Source organism: Triturus cristatus, chromosome 12 (genome assembly GCF_964204655.1).
Source record: "Triturus cristatus chromosome 12, aTriCri1.1, whole genome shotgun sequence".
Taxonomy (NCBI): Eukaryota; Metazoa; Chordata; class Amphibia; order Caudata; family Salamandridae; genus Triturus; species Triturus cristatus.
This window is the reverse complement of record NC_140595.1, coordinates 725,512,024-725,527,852: the sequence shown is the minus strand read 5'-3', so window position 1 is coordinate 725,527,852 and position 15,829 is coordinate 725,512,024. Positions and strand designations below refer to the sequence as shown.

Sequence of the window (15,829 nt, the reverse complement as noted above, 5' to 3'; positions counted from 1 at the left end):
ATGGGGAGGTTAAGCATGTAACACGGGGGAGAATAAAAAAGAAAATGCAGTTTTATGAAGTGTGTTTGCCAATCCAGCCAGCACTTTTGTTCTATTTCTCTCTTTGCGTCTTTTATTGGTAAAGTAACTTTCAAGTGCATGCGCAGGTATGAATGAGAGAGCAACGGTATAATAATTTGAAGCGTTTTCACCAGTGCTAAAGTAGGAATGAGGTGTAGCAAAGACATGAAAGGGGTAGCGATAACAAATATGTGGAGAGGCAATAGTGACACAAAAATAAGCCACCTATTTATAAAACTGAAATGGAAGAAATACTAAAGGTTAACTTCTGAAATTGTAGACGATAATAAAAAGATTCTCGTTGTTGGCAGGATTCGAACCTGCGCGGGGATACCCCAATGGATTTCGAGTCCATCGCCTTAACCACTCGGCCACAACAACTTGCTGTAAGCTCCCTTCAAATATTTTGTTTGAAAGTTTTGAAGTTTTCCCACATCAAAGTACTGATATTCTGCAATGCGCTTTTTAAAAACAATGTTTTTTTCATCATGCACGTTCTGTCCTAAAAACAAAAATTGCATGAGTACATCTCTGGATATGTAAAAGGATACGCTTGCATTCAAACTCCCTTGTGGCACTCAAGTTTTTTGGACCCTGTTGCACTCTGTTTTTGCGCTGCTTTTAGTCTACGACCCATATTACAGAAGTCAACCATCTCTGAGTATTTGGGACTCCTTTGTAAGTGCCTTATCTTTAATCCTTGAAAAGCTCTATAATAAAGGGGTCTGTCAAAGATTGCTTGAATGGAAGATAAAAGAAGGCCCACTTGTCTCACCAAATGCAGTAGAGAAACCTGATGTTTTACTCATGTTATCCTTAGTTCAGTTTTTGGTAGACCTGGCATCCTTAAGGTGGCCTACCAGCAACCTTTTTGCTTTTCACCTCACGTTTTGCTGTATCTTTATGTTGGCCTTAGGACTCTAATCACTTTATCACTACTGTGAGAAAGTGGCTCTGTATATACTGTTCCCAAATAGGTACAGTGTGCACAGAGTCCCCAGTCCCCAGAGGTTTGGCAGAGGCTAAAGTTAGATATAACCTTACTCTCTAAAGTGGTAGCTTGCCGAGCAGTAAGGCAGTATCAGAGTACAGTGTAAAACATTTGTTGTACACACTCAGTCAGCAAATGGTCTCACACACTCAAGAACTGAACTCTAGGCCATTGGTTTGCATACAAAAGATATTGTTGTTTTATTTTAGAACCAACAATAGGTATCAAAATATACTTGCTCAGAATGAGATGCTTTAGTTAAATACTTTGCAATAGGCAATTGACTTTTGCAGGTCATAGTTACAGTTTATTGCAATTGGCAACACTATTTGAATCACAATAATACATTGAGCTCAATGGGAATTTTAAGTTATATGCAATTAATTACTTTCAGGATTACTTTTCTAAATCCAGGACTGGATCCTAGATTCAGTCCTGGGACAGTTCTTGGAAACAAGTGAGTAAATTCGTTTTAGTTACTGTTGTGATTTTTAAGCAATATTTTGCTATTTTAAAAGTTGACACTTAGAAACTTTTGCTGATCAAATTACCAATGTTATCCTATGGAAGGAAATTCACTTAGCAGGTAAGTGGGGTTATGGTTACTTTTTCTAGGTCAGTGTTGGATCCTAGATCCAGCACTACTGTACCACCTGTAAGCAGTTGAGAAACTGCGTTTAAGTTATACAGGCGATTTTTAAGGAATATTTACATGTTTGCAAAATCGACACTTAGAAGAAATTTCACAGAAAAACAGTCAATGGTTTCCTATGGAAGAAAATTCAAGTTACGGGTAAAGTACGTTCTCGTTACTTTTGTAATCCAGTGCTGGGCTCCTGGGCTCAGTACTGGGACATCTATCTAAAACAGGTAAACAATTACGTTTTCACAGTTGGTACGATTTTTAAAGAATATTTGTAAGTTTCAAAAATCGACACTTAGAAAATTTTCAGCAAAAAGCAGGCAATGATATCCCATGGAAGGAAATTCGAGTTACTGGTAAGTACGGTTAAAATTACTTTTCAGGGTCAGTACTGAGCTCCAAGATGCAGCACTGAGGTCTCTCCTGATAACAGGTGAGTAAATCAGAATTCGTTGTTCGGCTGATTTTAGATGAATATTTTAAAGTTCCAAAACTCCACACCACTTAGAAGAATTTCCAAGTGAAACAACGAAATTTTAGCCTATGGAAGAAAAGTGAGTTATCGGCTTTTAGGTAAGTACTCGACTGGCAGAGTTATGGTTCTGGGCATAGACTCAGGGGTCTCCCAGGGGAGTCCCAGCCTACTTGCCAAGCCTTAAACTCCCCTTTTATTACATATAATTTACACCTAAGGTAGGCCCTAGGTAGTCCTAGGTGCATGATGCTATGTAAGTAAAAAATAAGATATGTACTTTGGTGGTTCGCGTGTCCTGTAAGTACCAAACAGTCTATTTCATTTTTCACTACTGTGAGGTCTACCCCTCTCATAGGTTAGCTCTGTGTATTCCCCTATACTTTTTATTTGTTAATTCCATATCGGAGAGGAGTAGCTTTATTTATTTATTGAAAATCCTACTTACTGGTGAGGTTGGATTTAACTTTACTATTTTAGAAATGCCACTTTTAGAGAGTGAACATGTTCTGCACTTACTGCTCTATTTGCCTGAAACCTGGCCCCAATACACGTCTGGATTGGACTGGGTGACAGCAAAATTTGTGCCTTCCCTCTAGAGAGCCACAACACAGGTCACTCAACTGCACCTGGGGGGTGAGCTCCGCTCCCCCTCCACCCCCAATAGGTTCAAGAACGATAATTTATGTAAGTAAATACATTATAGCTACAGCTTATAATCATGCGAGTTTAAATCATTTGTTGTTAGATGGTTTAAATATTTGAAAGGATCTGTTTTTAATAGACATTTTACAAAAACCACTGGCACATTTGCTAATTCTGTAAAATTAACACCCAACTGCCGTGACATTGCCAACCACAATGCCGTGACTCGGATTCAAACCGAGGTTGCTGCGGCCACAACGCAGAGTACTAACCACTATACGATCACGGCGAGCTACTTGGGCTCAACGACATACAGTGACATGGAGAATTAATAATTCGGAACACTCAGGGCTATTCCTGTGATAGGCTGGATGTATTCATTGCTTCCTCATTCCTCATTCAGAGGCTGCGTCTCCTCAGTGGTTGATAGGCTGAAACCGTTTCGTGGCCGCCTGCTTGTGAAATGCCAGGAGTCAAAGTTCACACATTACACTTGCGGACCTGTGATGGGACACCAATGCAGAGAAACCCACCTGGCACAGACCTTCTATTCTGTCTATTAGACCTGCATCTTCCCTGCACCTTTCAAGCCATTTGTATGTGAAGCAAGAAAGAGTTAGAGAGTGATCCATCTACACTTTTATAGGGAGGATGTCGCCGTGAGCTCCTCCCAGCTAATCACACGAACAGCAGAAAAGCAAGATAAATACACAGTTGAGGGGTGGGCTGCATGGTTATGTTTTTGAGTAAATATTGAAACTGACCTCAGTGGCTCATTAGCAGAGCTGCGGCTAATGACTGGTGCCAAATCATGATGAAGCAAGCACCATGGCTCGTAGGGGACCCACAACATGCTTTTCTTAGCTCACTGAATTAAAGTATAAACTTCCGCCGTGTGTGTGTGGTAAAGGCTTGTTAATATGGTTCCTTTTCCAATTCAAGCCTGACAACAAGAGGCAGGAACCACGTGGCTTCGGAAGCTCAGGAAAGTAGCCACCAACCACAGAGAAAGAGAGAACTGGCAGTATGAGAGGTGGAGAAAACAGAAGCGGGAGCAAGGAGCTCAAATGAGATTGATGGTGTCTAAATAGAGCGCGTAAAGGAACAGTTACACAGCTAAGAAAGGGGAAAGACAGACTAGGGAAAAAAACACAGAAAGAGCCAGTAGATGAAATTCTCTTCCTGGGACAGCAGGTTAAGAGAAATTACACATGGGGAGGTTAAGCATGTAACACGGGGGAGAATAAAAAAGAAAATGCAGTTTTATGAAGTGTGTTTGCCAATCCAGCCAGCACTTTTGTTCTATTTCTCTCTTTGCGTCTTTTATTGGTAAAGTAACTTTCAAGTGCATGCGCAGGTATGAATGAGAGAGCAACGGTATAATAATTTGAAGCGTTTTCACCAGTGCTAAAGTAGGAATGAGGTGTAGCAAAGACATGAAAGGGGTAGCGATAACAAATATGTGGAGAGGCAATAGTGACACAAAAATAAGCCACCTATTTATAAAACTGAAATGGAAGAAATACTAAAGGTTAACTTCTGAAATTGTAGCCGATAATAAAAAGATTCTCGTTGTTGGCAGGATTCGAACCTGCGCGGGGATACCCCAATGGATTTCGAGTCCATCGCCTTAACCACTCGGCCACAACAACTTGCTGTAAGCTCCCTTCAAATATTTTGTTTGAAAGTTTTGAAGTTTTCCCACATCAAAGTACTGATATTCTGCAATGCGCTTTTTAAAAACAATGTTTTTTTCATCATGCACGTTCTGTCCTAAAAACAAAAATTGCATGAGTACATCTCTGGATATGTAAAAGGATACGCTTGCATTCAAACTCCCTTGTGGCACTCAAGTTTTTTGGACCCTGTTGCACTCTGTTTTTGCGCTGCTTTTAGTCTACGACCCATATTACAGAAGTCAACCATCTCTGAGTATTTGGGACTCCTTTGTAAGTGCCTTATCTTTAATCCTTGAAAAGCTCTATAATAAAGGGGTCTGTCAAAGATTGCTTGAATGGAAGATAAAAGAAGGCCCACTTGTCTCACCAAATGCAGTAGAGAAACCTGATGTTTTACTCATGTTATCCTTAGTTCAGTTTTTGGTAGACCTGGCATCCTTAAGGTGGCCTACCAGCAACCTTTTTGCTTTTCACCTCACGTTTTGCTGTATCTTTATGTTGGCCTTAGGACTCTAATCACTTTATCACTACTGTGAGAAAGTGGCTCTGTATATACTGTTCCCAAATAGGTACAGTGTGCACAGAGTCCCCAGTCCCCAGAGGTTTGGCAGAGGCTAAAGTTAGATATAACCTTACTCTCTAAAGTGGTAGCTTGCCGAGCAGTAAGGCAGTATCAGAGTACAGTGTAAAACATTTGTTGTACACACTCAGTCAGCAAATGGTCTCACACACTCAAGAACTGAACTCTAGGCCATTGGTTTGCATACAAAAGATATTGTTGTTTTATTTTAGAACCAACAATAGGTATCAAAATATACTTGCTCAGAATGAGATGCTTTAGTTAAATACTTTGCAATAGGCAATTGACTTTTGCAGGTCATAGTTACAGTTTATTGCAATTGGCAACACTATTTGAATCACAATAATACATTGAGCTCAATGGGAATTTTAAGTTATATGCAATTAATTACTTTCAGGATTACTTTTCTAAATCCAGGACTGGATCCTAGATTCAGTCCTGGGACAGTTCTTGGAAACAAGTGAGTAAATTCGTTTTAGTTACTGTTGTGATTTTTAAGCAATATTTTGCTATTTTAAAAGTTGACACTTAGAAACTTTTGCTGATCAAATTACCAATGTTATCCTATGGAAGGAAATTCACTTAGCAGGTAAGTGGGGTTATGGTTACTTTTTCTAGGTCAGTGTTGGATCCTAGATCCAGCACTACTGTACCACCTGTAAGCAGTTGAGAAACTGCGTTTAAGTTATACAGGCGATTTTTAAGGAATATTTACATGTTTGCAAAATCGACACTTAGAAGAAATTTCACAGAAAAACAGTCAATGGTTTCCTATGGAAGAAAATTCAAGTTACGGGTAAAGTACGTTCTCGTTACTTTTGTAATCCAGTGCTGGGCTCCTGGGCTCAGTACTGGGACATCTATCTAAAACAGGTAAACAATTACGTTTTCACAGTTGGTACGATTTTTAAAGAATATTTGTAAGTTTCAAAAATCGACACTTAGAAAATTTTCAGCAAAAAGCAGGCAATGATATCCCATGGAAGGAAATTCGAGTTACTGGTAAGTACGGTTAAAATTACTTTTCAGGGTCAGTACTGAGCTCCAAGATGCAGCACTGAGGTCTCTCCTGATAACAGGTGAGTAAATCAGAATTCGTTGTTCGGCTGATTTTAGATGAATATTTTAAAGTTCCAAAACTCCACACCACTTAGAAGAATTTCCAAGTGAAACAACGAAATTTTAGCCTATGGAAGAAAAGTGAGTTATCGGCTTTTAGGTAAGTACTCGACTGGCAGAGTTATGGTTCTGGGCATAGACTCAGGGGTCTCCCAGGGGAGTCCCAGCCTACTTGCCAAGCCTTAAACTCCCCTTTTATTACATATAATTTACACCTAAGGTAGGCCCTAGGTAGTCCTAGGTGCATGATGCTATGTAAGTAAAAAATAAGATATGTACTTTGGTGGTTCGCGTGTCCTGTAAGTACCAAACAGTCTATTTCATTTTTCACTACTGTGAGGTCTACCCCTCTCATAGGTTAGCTCTGTGTATTCCCCTATACTTTTTATTTGTTAATTCCATATCGGAGAGGAGTAGCTTTATTTATTTATTGAAAATCCTACTTACTGGTGAGGTTGGATTTAACTTTACTATTTTAGAAATGCCACTTTTAGAGAGTGAACATGTTCTGCACTTACTGCTCTATTTGCCTGAAACCTGGCCCCAATACACGTCTGGATTGGACTGGGTGACAGCAAAATTTGTGCCTTCCCTCTAGAGAGCCACAACACAGGTCACTCAACTGCACCTGGGGGGTGAGCTCCGCTCCCCCTCCACCCCCAATAGGTTCAAGAACGATAATTTATGTAAGTAAATACATTATAGCTACAGCTTATAATCATGCGAGTTTAAATCATTTGTTGTTAGATGGTTTAAATATTTGAAAGGATCTGTTTTTAATAGACATTTTACAAAAACCACTGGCACATTTGCTAATTCTGTAAAATTAACACCCAACTGCCGTGACATTGCCAACCACAATGCCGTGACTCGGATTCAAACCGAGGTTGCTGCGGCCACAACGCAGAGTACTAACCACTATACGATCACGGCGAGCTACTTGGGCTCAACGACATACAGTGACATGGAGAATTTATAATTCGGAACACTCAGGGCTATTCCTGTGATAGGCTGGATGTATTCATTGCTTCCTCATTCCTCATTCAGAGGCTGCGTCTCCTCAGTGGTTGATAGGCTGAAACCGTTTCCTGGCCGCCTGCTTGTGAAATGCCAGGAGTCAAAGTTCACACATTACACTTGCGGACCTGTGATGGAACACCAATGCAGAGAAACCCACCTGGCACAGACCTTCTATTCTGTCTATTAGACCTGCATCTTCCCTGCACCTTTCAAGCCATTTGTATGTGAAGCAAGAAAGAGTTAGAGAGTGATCCATCTACACTTTTATAGGGAGGATGTCGCCGTGAGCTCCTCCCAGCTAATCACACGAACAGCAGAAAAGCAAAATAAATACACAGTTGAGGGGTGGGCTGCATGGTTATGTTTTTGAGTAAATATTGAAACTGACCTCAGTGGCTCATTAGCAGAGCTGCGGCTAATGACTGGTGCCAAATCATGATGAAGCAAGCACCATGGCTCGTAGGGGACCCACAACACGCTTTTCTTAGCTCACTGAATTAAAGTATAAACTTCCGCCGTGTGTGTGTGGTAAAGGCTTGTTAATATGGTTCCTTTTCCAATTCAAGTCTGACAACAAGAGGCAGGAACCACGTGGCTTCGGAAGCTCAGGAAAGTAGCCACCAACCACAGAGAAAGAGAGAACTGGCAGTATGAGAGGTGGAGAAAACAGAAGCGGGAGCAAGGAGCTCAAATGAGATTGATGGCGTTTAAATAGAGCGCGTAAAGGAACAGTTACACAGCTAAGAAATGGGAAAGACAGACTAGGGAAAAAAACACAGAAAGAGCCTGTAGATGAAATTCTCTTCCTGGGACAGCAGGTTAAGAGAAATTACACATGGGGAGGTTAAGCATGTAACACGGGGGAGAATAAAAAGAAAATGCAGTTTTATGAAGTGTGTTTGCCAATCCAGCCAGCACTTTTGTTCTATTTCTCTCTTTGCGTCTTTTATTGGTAAAGTAACTTTCAAGTGCATGCGCAGGTATGAATGAGAGAGCAACGGTATAATAATTTGAAGCGTTTACACCAGTGCTAAAGTAGGAATGAGGTGTAGCAAAGACATGAAAGAGGTAGCGATAACAAATATGTGGAGAGGCAATAGTGACACAAAAATAAGCCACCTATTTATAAAACTGAAATGGAAGAAATACTAAAGGTTAACTTCTGAAATTGTAGCCGATAATAAAAAGATTCTCGTTGTTGGCAGGATTCGAACCTGCGCGGGAATACCCCAATGGATTTCGAGTCCATCGCCTTAACCACTCGGCCACAAAAACTTGCTGTAAGCTGCCTACAAATATTTTGTTTGAAAGTTTTGATGTTTTCCCACATCAAAGTACTGATATTCTGCAATGCGCTTTTTAAAAACAATGTTTTTTTCATCATGCACGTTCTGTCCTAAAAACAAAAATTGCATGAGTATATCTCTGGATCTGTAAAAGGATACGCTTGCATTCAAACTCTCTTGTGGCACTCAAGTTTTTTGGACCCTGTTGCACTCTGTTTTTGCGCTGCTTTTAGTCTACGACCCATATTACAGAAGTCAACCATCTCTGAGTATTTGGGACTCCTTTGTAAGTGCCTTATCTTTAATCCTTGAAAAGCTCTATAATAAAGGGGTCTGTCAAAGATTGCTTGAATGGAAGATAAAAGAAGGCCCACTTGTCTCACCAAATGCAGTAGAGAAACCTGATGTTTTACTCATGTTATCCTTAGTTCAGTTTTTGGTAGACCTGGCATCCTTAAGGTGGCCTACCAGCAACCTTTTTGCTTTTCACCTCACGTTTTGCTGTATCTTTATGTTGGCCTTAGCACTCTAATCACTTTATCACTACTGTGAGAAAGTGGCTCTGTATATACTGTTCCCAAATAGGTACAGTGTGCACAGAGTCCCCAGTCCCCAGAGGTTTGGCAGAGGCTAAAGTTAGATATAACCTTACTCTCTAAAGTGGTAGCTTGCCGAGCAGTAAGGCAGTATCCGAGTACAGTGTAAAACATTTGTTGTACACACTCAGTCAGCAAATGGTCTCACACACTCAAGAACTGAACTCTAGGCCATTGGTTTGCATACAAAAGATATTGTTGTTTTATTTTAGAACCAACAATAGGTATCAAAATATACTTTCTCAGAATGAGATGCTTTAGTTAAATACTTTGCAATAGGCAATTGACTTTTGCAGGTCATAGTTACAGTTTATTGCAATAGGCAACACAATTTGAATCACAATAATACATTGAGCTCAATGGGAATTTTAAGTTATATGCAATTAATTACTTTCAGGATTACTTTTCTAAATCCAGGACTGGACCCTAGATTCAGTCCTGGGACAGTTCTTGGAAACAAGTGAGTAAATTCGTTTTAGTTACTGTTGTGATTTTTAAGCAATATTTTGCTATTTTAAAAGTTGACACTTAGAAACTTTTGCTGATCAAATTACCAATGTTATCCTATGGAAGGAAATTCACTTAGCAGGTAAGTGGGGTTATGGTTACTTTTTCTAGGTCAGTGTTGGATCCTAGATCCAGCACTACTGTACCACCTGTAAGCAGTTGAGAAACTGCGTTTAAGTTATACAGGCGATTTTTAAGGAATATTTACATGTTTGCAAAATCGACACTTAGAAGAAATTTCACAGAAAAACAGTCAATGGTTTCCTATGGAAGAAAATTCAAGTTACGGGTAAAGTACGTTGTTATGTTATGTTATGTTATGTTAGATGATATTTGTATAGCGCACTGACACCAAAGGTTTCCTGGCGCTTAACCCAAAAAGAGTGATAACAGCAACGGAACAGAAGGTAACAGTGAGCAGGCTAACAAGGGGGAGGGAAAAGAGAAGTTTTTAGCAATTTCCTAAAATTGAGTAAAGAGGGACTTGACTTGATAGAGGGAGACAAAGAGTTCCAGAGGGACGGGGCCAGAGAGGCAAAGCAGCGGCCTCCGAACCTCTTGGTTCTTACTCTGGGAACAGTCAAGAGATGGAGATGAGCAGAGCGTAAGTTACGCGAAGGTCGATGGACCGTGACTAGAGATTGCAAAAAAGCAGGGCTAGTGCAGTGGAGGGCTTTATAGGTGATACACGCCACCTTAAAGGCTGCCCTTTGTCCAATTGGCAGCCAATGAAGTTGCTGTAAAAGCGATTTAGCTGACTGCCACCTGGGGAGTTTGTAAATGAGACGGGCCGCCTGGTTCTGAACGACCTGAAGGCGATACAGAAGACAATGAGGGAGTCCATGATAAATAGAGTTAAAGAAATCCAGGCGAGATAGAACCAGGGAGATAACAACCTGAGTTAAAGCAGATGATGAAAGTAGATGGCTGACCTTACGGATCTTCCTGAGCTGGTACATGGAGGAGGAGATGACAGCCCCCACTTGGGCTTTCAGTGAGAGTTCTGCATCGATTATCACGCCGAGACTCTTCACTGAATTAAGCGGGACTGGGAGGGGGCCCAGTTCAGAGGGCCAGAACTGCGGGCCCCAGTAAGAAGAGCTGGAGCCAGGAAGGAGCAGTTCTGTCTTCCCCGGGTTCAGCTTTAATTGATTGATATTCATCCATTCCAGTATGTGAATCATCACAGAATGGAAGGTCTTATCTGCATTGGGGGAATTGAGAGGGAAGATGATTTGTAGATCATCGGCGTAATTATACACCGTGATATCCCAGTTCCTAAGAGAGTGGATCAGAGGACGGAGATAAAGGTTAAACAGCAGTGGTGAGATAGAGGAGCCCTGAGGGACTCCACAGGTAGTTGCAGTCTTCCCAGCAACAAAAGGGCCTAGACGTACAGCCTGTGTTCTACCAGTTAAGAATGACGAGATCCAGTTGAAGGCGGTGCCCTGGATGCCTGCCTGTGCGACACGGCGGAGGAGGATGTTATGGTCCACCGTGTCGAATGCGGCAGACAGATCCAAAAGCACCAGAGCCTGAGGAGTACCAACATCCGCATTACTTCTAAGGGTGTTCAAGACTGCGAGAATGACCGCCTCGGTCGAATGAGCGGGTCTGAACCCAGCTTGATTGGGCTCGAGGTAACTGGAGGACTCAATGAAATGTGAGAGAGTTTGAGTCACATGAGCCTCCAGGAGTTTTGAGAGAAAGGGAAGAAGGGAAATGGGACGAAAGTTAGAGAGTTCCCCAGGGTCTGCTCCGGGTTTCTTTAGAAGGGGTACCAAGATAGCCTCCTTGAAGGAAGCAGGGACAGTACCACTGTTGAGAGAACCATTCAACAAGGAGAGAATGCAGTCCGGAAGCTTAAGACAGAGGTCCCGCATGACTGAAGGCGGGCAGCAATCGCTGGGGGAACCTGATTTGACTCGAGTTACAAGTCGAGCCAAAGAATCAGCGTTAAGAGCAGGAAACAACGTGATGGTCGAGTGATTGTTGGGCGTTAAGTCCAGAAAGGATGGCTGGCTAGGAGAATGGATCGAATTTTTAATTTTTATAATTTTTTCAATGAAAAAAGAGTTGAGGGCATCGCATGTCTCTTGAGAGGGAGTTTGAGCAGGAAGAGTTCTATCATCGGTGGTAAGCTCGTTCATAATTTTAAACACTTCCTTAGATTTATTGGCTGCTGAGGAGAGCCTATCCGAGAAGTGGGCTGATTTGGCTAAGATGATGGCTGCTTTATATTCTCTTCGAGCAGTAATATAGAGTGATCTAGCTGAATCAGAGTAAGTATGCCTCCAAATGCGTTCCTGTTGTCGTACTTTTAGTTTATGCAGTTTAAGGTCATGCGTGTACCATCTATGAGAGGCAGAGTGCTTAGTGGGGGGGAAACGTGTCAACGGGGCAAACTGGTCACTGGCAGACTTTAGCCAGTTGGTAATGTTACTGTCTAACGTGTCGAGATCAGAGCAGACTGTGGGATCCCAGGCTGGGCTGGTATCAGCTAAGATCGTAAAAAAGGCTTGGGAATCCAGTGTGTTCCACTTACGAGAGAGCCCGCCAGCCATACGAGGGGCAGGGAGCCTGCCTGTGAGAGTGAGGACCGTATCCACTAAGAAGTGGTCGGACCAGACACAAGGAGAGACAGTAGGCTGAGACAGCGCTAAGTTATGTGACCAGATTTGATCTAGAATGTGACCCTTGCAGTGGGTGGGGCAGAGAATCTGTTGCGTCAGATTCAGACTGTGCAGCATTTCAAACAGTTCAAAGGCATGAGAGCCGGCGTTGGGGTCGCTGTACCAGTAATTAAGATCGCCAATAAGTGCAAAACTGGCATGATGAGTCAGAATGGAGGACAGATGTTCACTCAGCACAGTGGCAAAAGTAGGCATAGGATATGGTGGCCGATAGAGGAGGAGCAGTGCAAAGGCACCTGTGTTGGTTCCTATACTAAGGAGCAGATTTTCCACCCCTGGTATAGAGAGAGAGGAAGAGGATAGAGAGTTAAGGCGTTTTGATATAATAGCAGCAACTCCCCCTCCAGAGCGGTCTCCCGACCGGTCCGCGTGAAGAATGTAATAATCTGGAGGAAGGGCCGCCAGGACATCAGGAAGCGAATCAGCAGTGAGCCAGGTTTCGGTCAGAAGGAGAATGTCCGGTGTTTCATTGGTAAGTAATATAAAAATGTCAGACTGGTGGTTCACTAAGGACCGGGTATTCAGGTACATTACCCTGATAGTAGTCTCAGCCCTATTGACGTGGGCAGGGGACTTTACCTCAGCACAATTGGAAATAGCTAGGCGATTAATACCTACGGTGTTCAACCGGTTAACAATAGTGGGACTGAGGGTGATGCGAGCTTGCTGTAGTGCTCTAAGACGGTCCGATGTATATGTGGTGAGAGGGACGGCATGAGTGGCCCCTGGGCCCGGTCGGGCGCGGACGGGCGCAGACGGGCTTGCCTTGTGCGCGCCTTCGGCGCGCCCGCGGCGCGCCCGCTGCGCGCGTCCGCTGCGCATCCGTCTTTGCATCGATTTTAAACTTTCCCCCGCCGGAAGTCACGCACCACTAGAACGCTGGCGCTGACCTTCCTGAATAAAGATGGCGCTCAAACTCTAATGCGGTCGAACTAGGTTGAGATCAACTAAAGTGCAGTGTGCAAACTCATGTGCAGAGAGACTCGAGAAACGGTACTATTTTTAAAAACTGTTTTCCTTCACTCGATTTTAAAAATAAGTTTTAGCAACAAATTAATACAGTAAGAAGAGCAACGTTATTCAATTTAAAACAATGCAGCTGAGCAGACAACTTCAGCGTTCCTCACACACTCTGATCGGGTTTCGCTGCGCGTCCGTCTTTGCATCGATTTTAAACTTTCCCCCGCCGGAAGTCACGCACCACTAGAACGCTGGCGCTGACCTTCCTGAATAAAGATGGCGCTCAAACTCTAATGCGGTCGAACTAGGTTGAGATCAACTAAAGTGCAGTGTGCAAACTCATGTGCAGAGAGACTCGAGAAACGGTACTATTTTAAAAACTGTTTTCCTTCACTCGATTTTAAAAATAAGTTTTAGCAACAAATTAATACAGTAAGAAGAGCAACGTTATTCAATTTAAAACAATGCAGCTGAGCAGACAACTTCAGCGTTCCTCACACACTCTGATCGGGTTTCGTTCTCGTTACTTTTGTAATCCAGTGCTGGGCTCCTAGGCTCAGTACTGGGACATCTATCTAAAACAGGTAAACAATTACGTTTTCACAGTTGGTACGATTTTTAAAGAATATTTGTAAGTTTCAAAAATCGACACTTAGAACATTTTCAGCAAAAAGCAGGCAATGATATCCCATAGAAGGAAATTCGAGTTACTGGTAAGTACGGTTAAAATTACTTTTCAGGGTCAGTACTGAGCTCCAAGATGCAGCACTGAGGTCTCTCCTGATAACAGGTGAGTAAATCAGAATTCGTTGTTCGGCTGATTTTAGATGAATATTTTAAAGTTCCAAAACTCCACACCACTTAGAAGAATTTCCAAGTGAAACCACTCAATGTTAGCCTATGGAAGAAAAGTGAGTTATCGGCTTTTAGGTAAGTACTCGACTGGCAGAGTTATGGTTCTGGGCATAGACTCAGGGGTCTCCCAGGGGAGTCCCAGCCTACTTGCCAAGCCTTAAACTCCCCTTTTATTACATATAATTTACACCTAAGGTAGGCCCTAGGTAGTCCTAGGTGCATGATGCTATGTAAGTAAAACATAAGATATGTACTTTGGTGGTTCGCGTGTCCTGTAAGTACCAAACAGTCTATTTCATTTTTCACTACTGTGAGGTCTACCCCTCTCATAGGTTAGCTCTGTGTATTCCCCTATACTTTTTATTTGGTAATTCCATATCGGAGAGGAGTAGCTTTATTTATTTATTGAAAATCCTACTTACTGGTGAGGTTGGATTTAACTTTACTATTTTAGAAATGCCACTTTTAGAGAGTGAACATGTCTCTGCACTTACTGCTCTATTTGCCTGAAACCTGGCCCCAATACACGTCTGGATTGGGCTGGGTGACAGCAAAATTTGTGCCTTCCCTCTAGAGAGCCACAACACAGGTCATTCAACTGCACCTGGGGGGTGAGCTCCGCTCCCCCTCCACCCCCAATAGGTTCAAGAACGATAATTTATGTAAGTAAATACATTATAGCTACAGCTTATAATCATGCGAGTTTAAATCATTTGTTGTTAGATGGTTTAAAAATTTGAAAGGATCTGTTTTTAATAGACATTTTACAAAAACCACTGGTACATTTGCTAATTCTGTAAAATTAACACCCAACTGCCGTGACTCGGATTCGAACCGAGGTTGCTGCGGCCACAACGCAGAGTACTAACCACTATACGATCACGGCGAGCTACTTGGGCTCAACGACATACAGTGACATGGAGAATTTATAATTCGGAACACTTTGGGCTGTTCCTGTGATAGGCTGGATGTATTCATTGCTTCCTCATTCCTCATTCAGAGGCTGCGTCTCCTCAGTGGTTGATAGGCTGAAACCGTTTCCTGGCCGCCTGCTTGTGAAATGCCAGGAGTCAAAGATCACACATTACACTTGCGGACCTGTGATGGGACACCAATGCAGAGAAACCCAACTGGCACAGACCTTCTATTCTGTCTATTAGACCTGCATCTTCCCTGCACCTTTCAAGCCATTTGTATGTGAAGCAAGAAAGAGTTAGAGAGTGATCCATCTACACTTTTATAGGGAGGATGTCGCCGTGAGCTCCTCCCAGCTAATCACACGAACAGCAGAAAAGCAAGATAAATACACAGTTGAGGGGTGGGCTGCATGGTTATGTTTTTGAGTAAATATTGAAACTGACCTCAGTGGCTCATTAGCAGAGCTGCGGCTAATGACTGGTGCCAAATCATGATGAAGCAAGCACCATGGCTCGTAGGGGACCCACAACACGCTTTTCTTAACTCACTGAATTAAAGTATAAACTTCCGCCGTGTGTGAGTGGTAAAGGCTTGTTAATATAGTTCCTTTTCCAATTCAAGTCTGACAACAAGAGGCAGGAACCACGTGGCTTCGGAAGCTCAGGAAAGTAGCCACCAACCACAGAGAAAGAGAGAACTGGCAGTATGAGAGGTGGAGAAAACAGAAGCGGGAGCAAGGAGCTCAAATGAGATTGATGGCGTTTAAATAGAGCGCGTAAAGGAACAGTTACACAGCTAAGAAATG

General features: G+C 42.5%; 4 non-coding genes across 4 annotated transcripts; all 4 read right to left on the bottom strand.

Moving 5' to 3' along the window:
• Positions 1 to 359: 359 nt before the first annotated feature.
• On the bottom strand, positions 360 to 441 carry TRNAS-CGA (transfer RNA serine (anticodon CGA)). Its single transcript has one exon. It is a non-coding gene; the product is annotated as a tRNA-Ser (tRNA).
• A 3,940-nt stretch (positions 442 to 4,381) lies between these two features.
• Positions 4,382 to 4,463, bottom strand: TRNAS-CGA (transfer RNA serine (anticodon CGA)). Its single transcript has one exon. It is a non-coding gene; the product is annotated as a tRNA-Ser (tRNA).
• Positions 4,464 to 8,402: 3,939 nt separating this feature from the next.
• Positions 8,403 to 8,484, bottom strand: TRNAS-CGA (transfer RNA serine (anticodon CGA)). The gene has a single exon. It is a non-coding gene; the product is annotated as a tRNA-Ser (tRNA).
• Positions 8,485 to 14,920: 6,436 nt separating this feature from the next.
• TRNAH-GUG (transfer RNA histidin (anticodon GUG)) lies at positions 14,921 to 14,992 on the bottom strand. The gene has a single exon. It is a non-coding gene; the product is annotated as a tRNA-His (tRNA).
• Positions 14,993 to 15,829: the final 837 nt, after the last annotated feature.